At 33.9% G+C, this 13999-nt stretch overlaps 1 long non-coding RNA gene across 1 annotated transcript; it reads left to right on the top strand.

Annotated features, from left to right (window-relative positions):
• The first annotated feature begins 7683 nt into the window (after positions 1-7683).
• Positions 7684-8341, top strand: LOC149237302 (uncharacterized). Its single transcript, XR_016245251.1, has 2 exons — positions 7684-7843; positions 7959-8341. It is a non-coding gene; the product is annotated as an uncharacterized LOC149237302 (long non-coding RNA).
• The last annotated feature ends 5658 nt before the right edge of the window (positions 8342-13999 follow it).

The following is a 13999-nucleotide window of genomic DNA, read 5'->3' as shown; positions in this document are numbered from 1 at the left end:
TTTGGACGTTTAGCGTTTTCCATTGTTTCTCAATAATAAATAGGCCTTTGAGCCTCATTGTAACAGAGTTCATAGGCATGTAGCCACCACATCTCTTCTCAAAGATAAGCTACCATCGTCCGAGTTAGTTTATTTCCATTATGTATGTAAGCATATTTTAGTTCTTTGATATTAATGAAATGAAGTTTTATTCCTATTGCATATGTGTGTTTATCTTTATATCTATATTATTTTGCGTTCCTGCGTAATTCTAGATCATGAAATTCCTATAACTATTAGATTTCTAGAATTTTAGCAGCACCTCAATGGTTTGCACATGCATGTTATTCCGAGGAAAAATCAAAGACATGGGTTATGCTAGGAAAATAATGACATGGTTTATTACTATTTAATTGATGCTAAAACTCACCATCAAAGCTACAAGATTTCAGTCAAAGATCTGGTCAATGTTGTCGACACACAAGGTTCAGAGCATAAGGATGAGATTTCATGCTTCCAGTCATGAAATCTGTTATAACCATTAGTTGTTTACATTGTTTCGCCATCAAGGCATGTAGTTCTTTATCTATGTATAAGTAGTTAAGATCCATAATTTCAAGATCAGATAGTTATGAATCCATGTATTGGATAGTCTATATAAGAATGTAATGATTTGTCTATGAGGGTGTGTGGAAGGAAGAGGAATGTGTGGAGAGTGTGTAGGGAATATAGAGATCTGCAAACAAAGACAAAGGAGAATCTATATCTGCAATTATGAACTTGTGACTTAATGCAATGTTGTCATTTTAGAATCAACTTTGTGTATGTGTCCATGGTTTGTTTATAGCATTGTAACTCTTTGCAACACAACAGTTAGGAGTGCCCTCAACCTACCCTGCATTGTAATCCAATTGTGTCTCTAGGCCATATAAAAATGCTTTATTTTTTTTGTTAGAATTATGTAATTCACTTATGTCTTTGGTTCAATTTACAAGTTTTTGAAATTTCGTTCTTAAAGTAATCATATTGTTTAATGTAATTTGCAATTCATCCACTAATTTACTGAATAGACCTAGATTGTAGTTCTAATATGAAGGATTTTCTTTCAATTTTATTATTTGTTAGGTATTTCCTTCTATCTTATAGAGATAGATCGTGTATCTCACAAGCTTATGAACTCCCAATTTGATAATTTAATATCCTAAATTAAAGAAATCAAATTATCTGACATTTACTACAAATTTGTGTCTTTACTTTATATAAATTCATGTCTCTTTTATTTCAATTTTTTTTTTAAAATCTACTAATCTACGAAAAAAAATACTTCATCCAACATATTTTTCACACTTCGTTCTTTCAAATAAATCATTTCTTACTCAATTTAACCATCTAAAACTTAATATATAAAAAAAATAAAATAATACTCAACAAAGATCTTCTCTTAAAGTAATCCTAAACCATTAATCTATCCCAAATACATTGTAAAGAGAATTGTAAGCAAGGATAATTTTAGGGGCGAATGTTCGCCCTTTGGCGAAATTAAGGGGTTTTAAATTTTTAGTGGGCGAATATTTTGTATCATAGTACATTTTTACAAATCACCTCAAATAGCCCACCTTATTTTAAGGGAGGGGGTAAAAAAGGTAAATTTAGCCCTTGAAATTAGGACTTACAACCTTCCATTCGCCCATTTTCAAGAATAGGTTTTATTTAAGTGAATCTTATGGGCCAAATACCATATTTATAAAAGGGGTATGGTAAATTAATAAAAATATAAATAAATGAGAGGTATGGTAAATAAATAAAACATTTTTTATATTTACTCCATAAGTCACCTTATATACATGTAAGGGTGTAAACAAATAAAAATATAAGTAAAGTGGAGGTATGGTAAATAAATAAAACTTTTTTTATACTTACTCAAAAGGTATGGTAAATAAATAAAAATATAAATAAACTAGAAAACCTCTTTTCATATTTAGTCTCAAAAGGTATGGTAAATAAATAAAAATATAAATAAACTAGACGTATCGTAAATAAATAAAACCTCTTTTCATATTTAGTCCATAACCCTCGTTCTATTTATGAAGGCTCAAGAAAGAGGTTTTATTTAAGTGAATCCTATGGGCCAAATACCATATTTGTAAAAGAGGTATGGTAAATTAATAAAAATATAAATAAACGAGAGGTATGGTAAACAAATAGAACATTTTTTTATATTTACTCCATAAGTCACCTTATATTTAAGGACACTCAAAAAATGGGTTATATTTAGGTGAAACCTATGGCCAAAATACTAAGGGACAAATACCATGGACTAGATTGTTATTAATACCATGCAAAAAACCATTATTAACCCTAATATTAGAATTAATAAAAATAAAAATGGCACATGGTATTAACCCATGGTATTCACCAAAATGGCACATGGTATTGACCCATGGTATTCACCTGGAATGTAGCCTATTTAAATGGGGGAATTAAACCAGCATGTAGCCTATGCTAAGATTCACTAGGACTTTACAAAGTTTTATTATTTAGTGAAAGACTCGCCAAGATCTTACAAGATTTTATAATTGAGTAAAATATTCACCATGCCTGGTGAGAGATTCGCCAAAAAATTATATATACATATTATATTATTGATAAAATCGCCTTCCATTTTTCCTATATACCATGGAGATTCGCCCATTTATTATACTTATAAATTTAGGGTGGGTTCTTAAAATTTTCCCTGATTGTAATAGGTTGTATTATTAGGCCGATAGGCCTTCCCTTTGAAAGAGACTTTCGTCGTCCCTTTCATTCTAAGGTTGACACCTGGCATTTTTTTTCATCTTGCCGTTTCGCATTTGTTAATGCCCCTGTATGCGTTGTTAATCCGTGGATTGTGGAACCTCTGTCCAACAACCTGCGTATGGTGCGGTGAACGTTGTTGGACAAGATGAGGCGGTTCAAGCGGTTGCGGAAGCTGTGTTAAGATCGTGGGCTGGACATGAAAGACCTCAACAGCCGACTAGCGTGCAGTCTTTGGTCGACCGAGTTTCTCTTTCGAAATTCTTCCGTCCCCTGACTTCGAAAATTGCAGGCTTTGCTGCCTGTCGCTGTGTGATGCTGTCACGGGACTTTGAGCATGGGGCAGCGCGACCAGTTGGGGATTTTTATCGTTTTCAGTTGCCCGCTTCCATTTCCATTGTCCGCAAGTAAGGTGTATTTCCACCCCAATCAAATTTATTATGGCAAATGGATTATTAACAAGCAGGTATCTGAATTTTCCATCTTCAATCAGTTCATTGTTATATAAGCCTGCAACACTATAGCGAGAAATTTCACAGTTGCGACTCGCCGTGAATGCCGTGTATTAAACACTGGGGGTTTTCAACCGTGGACGGGAATTATTTCACACACCGAACTAACCGCCATAAAAACCCTCGCCAAAGAGTTGCCTTCACCGATTATTTATTGATCCTTTTTTATTTTTACTTGCAATTAAGTAGAAGTTCTTCCTTGATTATTCGTGGTTTCGAAATTCAGATTTTTCACGGGCAACCCTAGTTGTGGTAGCTTCTGAAGTTCATTAATTGCATTAGGGTTTTTCCATTTCAATTTTTGTAAATTTTGTTATATTTTGGAGTTTAAAATTGTTGATATCAACGTTTTCCTGTTTCCAATGTTTAGGTGGATATTGTGGTGTTCCCTGGTTCGCTTTATCGGGTTCTGGTACTTAATTTTTATTCAAACTAGGAGTGAGATAGAAATGTGTTCCCAGGGTGTAAAAATGTCAATTTTTTTTTTTTTGACATTCAATGCAAAATTATCAGGTCCTGTGTCTTTGTCGCGGTGGATTTTGGGAGAAGTTAAGGGGTGGATTTCTGGAGAAGTTAAGGTAAAGGGTGTTTGTTTTTCGTAATTTTTGCTTTAATTACATTTGATGACACTACACTCTGCATCTGATATAGATGCAAGGGGCTTTGGACAAATCAAGGAGCTTTGCACTCTTAAGGTAGAGAGAGTAAGTGGGAGGGAAAGTTCAAAGAAGCAATGTGGAAAATGCAAAGTCTTGGGAAAGGAGAGGAAGCTCAAATACTTGGGAAAGGAGGGATTTTTGACATTGCTGGGACAAGAGATAGTCGTTTTGGTTTGGTCCGTATTGATATGTCTGAATATATGGAGCAACATTCAGTTGCAAGGCTCATAGGTGCTCCTCCTGGGTATGTGAACAGCTAGATGTTTCTAATTGAGATTAGTTGATAGCCAGACACTCAATTGGTTGACAGCAAGACGCCTTTTCTACACTTTGCTTCAAATGCTTGATGATGGTAGACTTACGGATGGCCAAGGTCGCACTGTTAGTTTCTCAAACAGAGTCATTCTCATGACATCCAACCTTGGAGCAGAGCACTTGCTTGCTGCATTGTCTGGCCACACAACAGTAAAAACCGCAAGAGAGAATGTCATGCCACACAACAGTAAAAACCGCAAGAGAGAATGTCATGCAAGAAGTATGCACACGCATTCCTGGACTCTGTGTATGCATCTTTTTCATATAATTTTATCACGAAGTTGGCTGCGGTGCTTTGACATGCCTTTGAATATTGTTGTAGGTTAGAAGACATTTCAGGCCAGAGTTATTGAATAGACTTGATGAGATAGTTGTATTTGATCCTCTTTCTCATGATGAGCTCAAGAAAGTTGCTAGACTACAGATGAAAGATGTAGCAATTCGTCCTGCAGAGAGAGGTGTTGCTTTAGGGTTTACAGATGCCGCTCTGGATCTTGTTGTTCACGAAGCCTATGATCCTTGGGTAATAACATTGAAATATGTTTATTATGGCTGTTGTTGCCATTTACATTAATCTGTAAGTGAGAAGTTTAAAGAACTGTCAAATGGCAATTGCAACCTTACCATACAGATAAAATGTCTGGCTTTCCAAGTAAAGATCAGCTGAATTTATAGACTTGAGGATGGACCTTACATTGGGAGATGTTTATGTATGCTGTTGTATGTCATATGCATTAATTCGACAGTGAAAAACACTTGCAGATGGGCACTTGGATGCTAATCGTATAAGCTGTGCACAAATTTCACCACCTCCATTTTGAAGCAGTTAACTTAACAAGAATGGTAATAAATATGATGTTTGTTGTGGCCATTGATATCATCTACATTGATGTGTTTTTTAACTGTATAAGTTATTCGCATGTTTCGTTACTTCAAGGTAATCTGAAATTGGCTTGATGGCAATCAATCTTATCACGTTTCACCCACTACTACTTGCCAAATCATTCATTTGATCCCCAAAAAAAATCCTTTTCCTATGTGAAGGAGAGAAAAAGACACCCCTGTACTAAGCGGCAATCCAGACCCAAAATGTTCTTTGCATTTTTTTAAACTAATCCTATTTAATTTTGTTTGGCCTACTGGACTCTAGATTGATGTTCATGGTGAATGGATGTTTTTTTAAGTTTATCTGTTCATATCCCCTGGGTATTTATTCAAAAAAACTGTAATTAGACTCGGCCTGTATATGGATATAAAGCAGTGGAACTTAAGGATTAAGGAAACTCCAATAATCATAACCGTTAGAGCAGTTAATGCAAAGTTTAGACTTATGGGGACTAAGGTTGTTGTTGATGGCTTGTTCGACAACAGCATTGAAGATCATGGTATTATTATCTGTGGGAGTTTGCCTATCTCTTATGCTCCCTCTGAGTATAACCGATATTAACTATAAACTATCGTCAGAGGAGTCAAAGAACAATCCGTTGCCAGTTATGATGAATTTGGCATGCTTGCCATGGGCAATATTCAGGTACCAGGCAATCCTTTTCCCTTTAATGTTGTTTTCCAGTTTCTTTTAATGTTGTTTTGACTTTCCAATTTTGTATTCTAATTACTAAGGCCCGACTAAAAGTTGTGTCTTGCAGAATGGGAGCAACCGATTATGGGGATTTGCCATTGCAACGTACTGGGTATCGTTTGTGACATATTATGTTCTATGGAAAACCTATAAGCATGTTCTTCAACTTAGAGTATGGGAGGAAGCTTCACTGGAGTCTAAACCAGAACAATTTGCAGTCCTCGTTTGAGATATTCCTCCTGTACCGGCTGGAATAACACGCAAAGAACAAGTGGAATCTTTCTTCATGAGGTTGTACCCAGAAACTTATGAAGGATTTTTTATTGCCACTGACATAGCAGAGGTATTTGAAATTTCAAACAATCTTATCCTTCTCATTGATGTTCTTGCTAACAGTTTTCAGGGAGGCCAGAAATTATTTTCCTACTGTGTTGGTTGGCAGCAAGACGCCTTTTCTACACTTTGCTTCAAATGCTTGATGATGGTAGACTTACGGATGGCGAAGGTCGCACTGTTAGTTTCTCAAACAGAGTCATTCTCATGACATCCAACCTTGGAGCAGCTCATGACATCCAACCTTGGAGCAGAGCACTTGCTTGCTGCATTGTCTGGCCACACAACAGTAAAAACCGCAAGAGAGAATGTCATGCCACACAACAGTAAAAACCGCAAGAGAGAATGTCATGCAAGAAATATGCACACGCATTCCTGGACTCTGTGTATGCATTTTTTTCATATAATTTTATCACGAAGTTGGCTGCGGTGCTTTGACATGCCTTTGAATATTGTTGTAGGTTAGAAGACATTTCAGGCCAGAGTTATTGAATAGACTTGATGAGATAGTTGTATTTGATCCTCTTTCTCATGATGAGCTCAAGAAAGTTGCTAGACTACAGATGAAAGATGTAGCAATTCGTCCTGCAGAGAGAGGTGTTGCTTTAGGGTTTACAGATGCCGCTCTGGATCTTGTTGTTCACGAAGCCTATGATCCTTGGGTAATAACATTGAAATATGTTTATTATGGCTGTTGTTGCCATTTACATTAATCTTTAAGTGAGAAGTTTAAAGAACTGTCAAATGGCAATTGCAACCTTACCATACAGATAAAATGTCTGGCTTTCCAAGTAAAGATCAGCTGAATTTATAGACTTGAGGATGGACCTTACATTGGGAGATGTTTATGTATGCTGTTGTATGTCATATGCATTAATTCGACAGTGAAAAACACTTGCAGATGGGCACTTGGATGCTAATCGTATAAGCTGTGCACAAATTTCACCACCTCCATTTTGAAGCAGTTAACTTAACAAGAATGGTAATAAATATGATGTTTGTTGTGGCCATTGATATCATCTACATTGATGTGTTTTTTAACTGTATAAGTTATTCGCATGTTTCGTTACTTCAAGGTAATCTGAAATTGGCTTGATGGCAATCAATCTTATCACGTTTCACCCACTACTACTTGTCAAATCATTCATTTGATCCCCCAAAAAAATCCTTTTCCTATGTGAAGGAGAGAAAAAGACACCCCTGTACTAAGCGGCAATCCAGACCCAAAATGTTCTTTGCATTTTTTTAAACTAATCCTATTTAATTTTGTTTGGCCTACTGGACTCTAGATTGATGTTCATGGTGAATGGATGTTTTTTTAAGTTTATCTGTTCATATCCCCTGGGTATTTATTCAAAAAAACTGTAATTAGACTCGGCCTGTATATGGATATAAAGCAGTGGAACTTAAGGATTAAGGAAACTCCAATAATCATAACCGTTAGAGCAGTTAATGCAAAGTTTAGACTTATGGGGACTAAGGTTGTTGTTGATGGCGTGTTCGACAACAGCATTGAAGATCATGGTATTATTATCTGTGGGAGTTTGCCTATCTCTTATGCTCCCTCTGAGTATAACCGATATTAACTATAAACTATCGTCAGAGGAGTCAAAGAACAATCCGTTGCCAGTTATGATGAATTTGGCATGCTTGCCATGGGCAATATTCAGGTACCAGGCAATCCTTTTCCCTTTAATGTTGTTTTCCAGTTTCTTTTAATGTTGTTTTGACTTTCCAATTTTGTATTCCAATTACTAAGGCCCGACTAAAAGTTGTGTCTTGCAGAATGGGAGCAACCGATTATGGGGATTTGCCATTGCAACGTACTGGGTATCGTTTGTGACATATTATGTTCTATGGAAAACCTATAAGCATGTTCTTCAACTTAGAGTATGGGAGGAAGCTTCACTGGAGTCTAAACCAGAACAATTTGCAGTCCTCGTTTGAGATATTCCTCCTGTACCGGCTGGAATAACGCGCAAAGAACAAGTGGAATCTTTCTTCATGAGGTTGTACCCAGAAACTTATGAAGGATTTGTGATTGCCACTGACATAGCAGAGATATTTGAAATTTCAAACAATCTTATCCTTCTCATTGATGTTCTTGCTAACAGTTTTCAGAGAGGCCAGAAATTATTTTCCTACTGTGTTGTGTATGGTTGAATGAAATAGACCTGTCAGGAAACCATGCGAACAGATTAAAGAATTAGGATAAAGCCATTTAACCTTAACTCGTTGCAATGTCAAAATATTTCAAAGCCCAAATTTGGATACTTACTTTTGTACGTTTGTGAAGGGGTCCACAGAATGTTCGGTCCAGTCCGGCTCTGTTCGAGGGCTTGAATCATTCTTGGCCAAATAAACTCCATGGAGTCCCGAACATGCGGAGTCCCACCTTGTTCGAGGGCCTTTGGCGCTTGCTTTGAGCGAATGCCCAAATTCTGAACTGGTTCGTGGTTCTTTTCACGATTCTGGTCTGGCCTGGTTTAATTCGAACGGCATTGGACTTGATAGTGCTATCGGTTATGGAACAAAGCCTACACAATATCGTGAGTTCAATCACTACGCTTGACCCAATCTCGATCACTCCCAGTCGCAGGCTTTAACGAGGTCCATCCTCGCCTCTGGTCCTCCACTCGATGCCTCCCAACCTCATTCTCCCTGACTTGCGGCCTCAATCTCCCGGACTTACAACCTTGTCAGAGGACTAACTCTCGATTTCTATTGGGTGGATTCGACACTTCATGATTATATATATATACTCACTCACTAACTAACAGAAACACGTTCACTATGCCTAGAGTATGCTTTAAAAAAAAATTATTGGGTTAAAAACTTGTTTAATAGGTTAATCGCTCAAGACTTTGAATATTTGGTAGGAGTGAAAGTCTACCTCTCTCACTGATCACTGTGAGTTATTTCAAGTGGGATTTAAGGAAACAGGTAAACAGCTTAAGACCCTAAAGAATCTGGTATGAGTGAAATTTTTCCTCTTTACTTTATCGACTACCGTGGGTTATTTCAGATAGCTTGATTTTCTTTGAATAATAGAGATGAGTCAGTGTGGCAATGAGTCAACCTTCGAAAATTACAACTAGAAATAACTGCACTCACTGCTGATTTGATAAATAAATTTTAAGATATTTTTCCCACCATATAAAAACACACACACTTTCACTCCAAACCAAAAATTCATACTCTGACAAAAAAATTTAGCACAGAGAGGATATTCACATTCTTCCCCACGGCTCAGATAAAGGGCTTGGTAATTTACTATCAACTGTGCAGACCGTATGTGCAATTAGAAGAGACACCCAAACAGGCGATAATACCATATAGACAGAGACATTAAATCACAGAGGATAACTGGGAAAAGGTCCATTTGTGTTATAAATCAGAACAGGGAAAAGGTCCTTCTGTCTTATAAATTAGAACAGGAATATTTACAGAGAATTTTATGGGCCCTCGGCTCGAGCTCTGCAGAAGTTCACGAGCTCCTCGATTTCACCTGTCAGACTCTCGAGCTCTATGTCGTTTCTCACTTAGATATCAAAAAGGAAACAGATGGCTAAAATTTCTTAACGCCTTTATCCTTTTGTAGAAAGGACAATGAAATTGTGCCTATTCAATGTAGGTTTCGATAAAAGGCCCGTATCAATCCAGCATTCCAGTGTTTCAATGAGATAATACGCCATAATCAAAGACAAGATCCACAAGGAGAGATGGTTAAGAAATCATGGCTTCAACTAGACACAATGTTGTGAAAAGTCAAAGACGATAATGGACCCTTGGACTGAAATTTGATTTATTTTTATAGTTGACATAAGACAATTTGAATTAATATGATCCATAGAAAAATCATTAATTTTCAGAAATGGTTCACATAAGCAGATAACCAAAAGTTCCTTCTCTTCCAGTGGCTACCAAGAAGGAAAACTATAGAGAAATTCAACAACTCTAATTTAATAATCCTATCGGCCTCTCTTTGTACCTTTTGGGACAATTGCTAGTTTTTACCTCACACATTTCTTTATATGTAAAAATAAAAATAGTCGTTGTTTCAAATAAATCATTTCTTACTCAACATGCTCGGTTGAATAACGCGGTATATTCTATTTAATAAGCATACATTTTTCTTAATTAATCCAATACAACCATATTTATACCGAAGGCGTTCCATTTTTGAAAAAACTGACCACCGTCTACGTTTTTGTTTTCCACCGTTTGTTCAAATAAACAGCTGTCGTTGTTTTCCACGGTTGATTTGACCCAACAGTAAGGAGGCACGCTACGTGCTGGCCATAATCCGTCAATAAATTTCAGAAGTAGGATCTCTCCTGCCATTTCTGCAATGAATTTCAGAAGTAGGATCTCTCCTGCCATTTCTGCAAGGCTTGACGCTGCTACTGGACCAAAGAGAATCATCAGAAGCGTCCCCATCAGCAATGGCCACAGGAGAAACAGAAAAACCAGGCCGCCGAACCCTGACACTCTTGAAACTAATATAAAGATCCCGTGCAGTTTTTTTGGTGGGGTCTGCGTTCTTCGCAGTGTAATGTTCAAAAACTCTTATATTTGTTTTACAATTCAGAATTTGTTTTCAGTGCTGATTATTTCCATTAAGAACAGTCAAGAATCTAACTGGTCCTAACTCATGCATTGCCCACGAACGCTGAAGGATGCATTGGAACGTTTTTTTAGAAATTTCATGGAAAGATTTGGGCCACGTGATTAAATATCAAAGATGATTATTAGGTATTTTGTACTTAGTATCCTAAAAGCAGGTTGGTGAAAGTTGAAACCAAATAGGTATTATTAGAATTGAGTAATTTGTATTCTGCACCTGCAAACTCTGTAACATAATTTCACTAAATGAGAATGTGGTTTAAGGAAATATGTCATTAATGGTTTATCTTTTTATATTGACTTTTAATATTAATTACATTATCTAATTAAATTTAATTAAATTGAGATGTGCTAAATCAGAAAGAAATTATAGTGTAATTACATAAATATGTGTATTTATCTATAAGATGGTAGTCAAGAGCAAGGCTGTTATATAGTGTGTAATATTTCATGTTTTGTTATTTTGTTAAGACTTTGATCTAATTGGTTGAGTGGGAGTTTATAGTTAAAGAAATTTAAGTTTCTAAAGTTACATGTTAATTATAATTATGAAGTTATATGTTAATTATAATTATGAAATTTATGAAAAATTGTTTGAGATAGATTTCGAGAGTTCATGAAAAATGGCCTGTTATAGATTTCTTGAATGAAGTTTTTGTATTATATTTTTATGGAATTGCTAATAAATTTGATAATTATATATGTAAATTTTGAAATTAATTAATTAATTTATATAAATGTATTTTTTTAAAATTATTTTTACATTAATATAATTATTTTTTTTTTAATTTAATTTTTTTTTACATATATATAATATATGAACCAAACAACAATTTTGATGCAATAAGTTCACTTTTATATATTATCTATATTAGATAGGGCACAAATTAATTTATAAATGTGACTTCATAAAATTTTCAAATAAATAAAAAAGTAAAATGCTATTTTTTTTTATGTTGGTTGTAATTTTGAAATGAGAGTTTTTTGCCTTAAAGGGGAGTTGCATGGAACTTAATAAGCTAAATCATACACCTATTTTACACCTCAACAAAATGGGTTATGCTTTGTTTTTGGTGGGAGTTCACCATAATCCTCTTAATTTCATTTAATTGGTGCAAGATCGATTCTCAGTGTACTCAGTAATGGTCTTACTTGAAAAAGGCACAAAGCAATATGCTTCCGAAGGAACGCCTCCCAATTGTAAAAATGGGTGGTTTTTGGAAAAACAACTTCCAGAAAACCTCTCCACCTAACCCTTTTTCTCTGTATTTCTTTTCATGAGTATGAAATTTTTCTTATTAGTGTTTCCAATGTGATGTCTGAAATTGATTTTCAATACTATGGATAACTAAATATTTTATTGGATTTAATTGTACATGAGAGACATCATTTCTCTTTCAACATAATTAATTGAAATTTGTTGTGTTGTTGAAAACCATTGACTCCAATGTGTCTATGTTGATGAGTTGTAGAACCAAATTAGAGATAAGGTTCAACCTTTATTTGTTTCTCAGATTAAACTAGCATGAAGAATTTATGGTTTAAGCTTATGATAGAAATGAAAGTTTGCAAGGGATTGCAAATGGTTATTTTGGAGAAATGTTGGTATGTAAAATTGTGAAAAACTTTATTATTATTTTTAAATTCTATATTTAGAATTAAACAAAAAATTTTTCTATTGCAAATTTTGTGTGTTAAAAATGAATATTGTCATCATTATCATTAAGTTGAATGTAACTAAATTTATTGAGTTATTTGTATTTTATAAATAAAAATTTATGAGTATTTGTGTTATTAAGAGGCTTTTTGAAATTATGTAGCTGATTTCTAATTCTAAAATTTTGTTATGAGCATGCATTAATGGGTTCTATTCTTGGTAAGATGATCTTCCCAAATCTTCTATTTCTTTGATATATCTTTGCACCTTTAAAAGCAATTACTAATTATTATATAATTCACATGTTCAATTGAATGGTTAAATAACTTAATATATTCTATTTAATAAGCATACACGCAATAATGTGGATACACAATGAAACTTGGGGTGGAAAAACCATCCACGTCATGAGAACCATAAATTAATGTCGTAGGTCACATCTCTAGTGGCATCCTAATCAATTACCTATAGAAAAACTGAATTTTGACACCGCCAAAAGGCTAATCATGTAAAATATAGAAAAATATTGATGTAGCATGAAATTTCGACAAAAACATATTTCAATATATAAAATAAAATACTAAGAAAACTATATTTCGTTGTGTTTTTGAGATATTTTTTATTTAAAAAGTGGTAATTTTTAATCATGTAAAATAATAATAAAAAATAGTGATGTAACCTGAAATTTCGGCAAAAGCATATTTCAATATAAAATGAAATACTGGGGAAACAATATTCGTTGTGTCCTTTAGAAATTTTTATTTGCATATTGTATAGGTATATTTTAATGTTTTCAAATATTTTTATTAGTTTTTGTTATAAAGTAGCATGGACTATATTAATTAATTTGAGATTTGAGATAAAGTTTTATTCTATAAGATTTAGTTATTTTTTTTCAATTTATTAAATACTATTATGAGAGATTTTTCGGCCTAAATCACATGAAATTTCATTTGTCACGTCTTCGAACGTCAGGACAAGTTGAAGAATCACCAAGCTTTGCAAATTAAATAGTCAGAGCAGAACATCCAACGGCTATATAACGGCTAAATTTGACCAGGGGACAATTAGATGAACAGGATTAAGGGCATGACCTATATTTTGATAATTAAGTTAATTAAATAAATATCAAAAAATTAATTAGTTATATTCTTATTAAAATCCACGTTAAAGGGACTAAATAAAATAAATTAATTAATTTAAATTAATAGTTAGTTAAAATGTATATATATGGGGAATTATTTTATAAATTAATTAAAATAAAATATCATAAAATTAATTTAAATAGATGGTTAGTTAAAAAGTTATTATAAAGTTAGTTATATATATATATGTAAAGGGACTTATTAAAATAAATTAATTATAAAATAAAATCATTTTTAATTTAGAAGTTATTAATAGACATTATGAATATATATATATATATATATATATATATTAGGGTTAAGTTATTCTTATTAATTAATTAATTTATTATTATTATTTTTTTTTTTTTTTTTTTTTAAGTTTAATTAAGGGTTAAACTATCATATTATCCTAGATT

Source organism: Pinus tabuliformis, chromosome 8, assembly GCF_031772625.1.
Source record: "Pinus tabuliformis cultivar Carrire ecotype Pingquan chromosome 8, CPIR1, whole genome shotgun sequence".
Lineage (NCBI taxonomy): Eukaryota > Viridiplantae > Streptophyta > Pinopsida > Pinales > Pinaceae > Pinus > Pinus tabuliformis.
Note: the sequence above shows the minus strand (reverse complement) of the source record. Positions and strands in the feature narration are given on the sequence as shown.